The sequence below is a fragment of the Sprattus sprattus genome (genome assembly GCF_963457725.1).
Source record: "Sprattus sprattus genome assembly, contig: scaffold_157, whole genome shotgun sequence".
Lineage (NCBI taxonomy): Eukaryota > Metazoa > Chordata > Actinopteri > Clupeiformes > Clupeidae > Sprattus > Sprattus sprattus.
In genome coordinates, this window is record NW_027666878.1 from 17501 (window position 1) to 20000 (window position 2500).

Genomic DNA, 2500 nt, shown 5'->3' on the forward strand with positions numbered 1-2500 from the left:
CAGACTCTCCTGCTGCTCTCCCTTCAGGTATTTCAGTTCCGGCTGGTTAATCTCATTAATGAGGTCTAATTGAACAAGGGAATGTCTCATTTACATTCTCCCTCATTATTTACTGGAGCAACACACACACACACACTCTCTCACACACACACACACACACACACACACACACACACACACACACACACACACACACTAGTCCTCACTACTCATTCAGGGAAAACTTACGCATTAGGCCCCTTAGTTAGCCATCTCACTTCATTTATGTTCTTAATTGATGTTCTTAATTGATGGCTTTAATCGTTCTAATGACCTGAGCCGATTCTTAGCTGGAGAAGGACCCTTGGGACTAAATAATAGATTCACACACACATTCTCATACACACACACACACACACACATGTATAAACTAGGGCTGTAACGATATTGGATCGAACCGAGAAATCGCGACACTCTGGGCCACGAACCTGCATCGCGATGCGAGGAGGCAGAACCGCGACATGCCCTCAGCGGTCACTTGATACAAAAAGTTTGGTTCGCTAGTAAAGGCGGCTGCTTGCTTCAGCGTTGGGGTTAATTGTTGCGCAAAATTTACTCAGTGCAGTTCATGCTCCCAAAGGTTGCGCGTGTTGTCATGAGCCTGCCATTTGCTTGGCAGATAGAAAGCTGTTTCCCTAACAGAAAGTCTGAAGCTTGAAGTTCTTTTCAAACCTTTGCTTGGGTAGCACTGTTAAACTGAGCAGACATGCAGACTACATTTTAGTAATCTCATCACGTAACATTCGTTTTCTAAAAACAATCACGTAGTATTGCATGTTTTACTGTGGTAGAAAATACGTTAGCTTAATGCTAACGTATATGGGAAATCCTATAGAGACCGCGCTTGGTATTAGCATCAATTAATTCACGTTAATGTTTTTGTATGAGCCTGACATTTGCTCTGCAGATAGATAGCAGGTTCCGAAGTTTGTTGAATGTTTTTCAACAGCATTGCTTTGAGTAATAAAAACCTCAATATTTGGTTATAAATTGTTTCTTCATTTTTTATAGCTCATACTTATCCTAATGTGAATTAGAAAATATATTTTAAAAATCGCGAGGTAAAAAAAAATAAATAATAATAATATCGTGGGGTGTATCGAACCGTGGGTCAAGAATCGTGATACGAATCGAATCGTGAGGTAGGTGTATCGTTACAGCCCTAGTATAAACATATAGTTTCCCTTTTATATATATATATATGTTAAAAAAATATAGTTTGTGTTAATGTAGTGTGTCAGAGTGTGTGGTGTGTGTACGTGTGTGTGTGTGTGTGTGTGTGTGAGTGTGTAAGAGTGGTACTATATGGTTATATGCGTGTCTGCATCTGTATGGATATACAGCCGCGGAAAAAATTAAGAGACCACTTCAAAATTATCAGTTTCTCTGGTTTTACTATTTATTGGTATGTGTTAAAGTAAAATGTACATTTTAGTTTTATTCTATAACCTACTGGCAACATTCCTACCAAATTTCAAATAAAAATATTGTCATTTAGATCATTTATTTGCAGAAAAATGACAATTGGTCAAAATAGCAAAAATGATGCAGTGTCTTCAGATCTCGAATAATGCAAAGAAAACAAGCTCATATTCATTTTTAAACTACACAATACTAATGCTTACACTTAGGAAGAGTTCAGAAATCAATATTTGGTGGAATAACCTTGATAATAACCTTGATTTAAAATCACAACTTTCATGTGTCTTGGCATGCTCTCCACCAGTCTTTCACATTGCCGTTGGGTGACTTTATGCTACTCCTGGCGCAAGAATTCAAGCAGCTCGGCTTCTTTTCATGGCTTGTGACCATCCATCTTCCTCTTGATCACATTTCAGAGGTTTTTTTATGGGATTCAGGTCTCGAAATTGGGCTGGCCATGACAGGGTCCTGACCTGGTGATACTCCATCCACACCTTTACTGGCCTGGCTGTGTGGCATGGAGCATTGCCCTGCTGGAAAAAACACTTCTCAGAGTTGGGGAACATTGTCAGAGCAAAAGGAAGCAAGTTTTTCTTCCGGGACAACGTTGTACTTTGCCTGGCTGAGGTTTGTAAAAGACCATAAGGATTGAAAAAAGCGGACTGGAGGGTCTTCTAGTTCGTCTTCTCTGATGAGTCCAATTTTCAGCTTTGCCCAACACATGGTCATCTGATGGTTAGACGGAGACCTGGAGAGGCCTACCAGCCAGAGAGTCTTGCACCTACTGTGAAATCGGACTCATCAGAGAAGACGAACTTAGAAGAACCTCCAGTCCGCTTTTTCAATCCTTATGGTCTTTTACAAACCTCAGCCAGGCAAAGTACAACGTTGTCCCGGAAGAAAAACTTGCTTCCTTTTGCTCTGACAATGTTCCCCAACTCTGAGAAGTGTTTTTTCCAGCAGGGCAATGCTCCATTCCACACAGCCAGGCCAGTAAAGGTGTGGATGGAGTACCACCAGATCAGGACCCTGTCATGGC

At 40.8% G+C, this 2500-nt stretch overlaps 1 protein-coding gene across 1 annotated transcript in view; it reads left to right on the forward strand.

The window, feature by feature from the left end:
• The window catches only part of LOC308382581 (pyruvate carboxylase, mitochondrial-like), a gene marked incomplete at both ends in the record, with an annotated part of 27332 nt that overhangs the window by 1742 nt on the left and 23090 nt on the right, over positions 1-2500 (forward strand).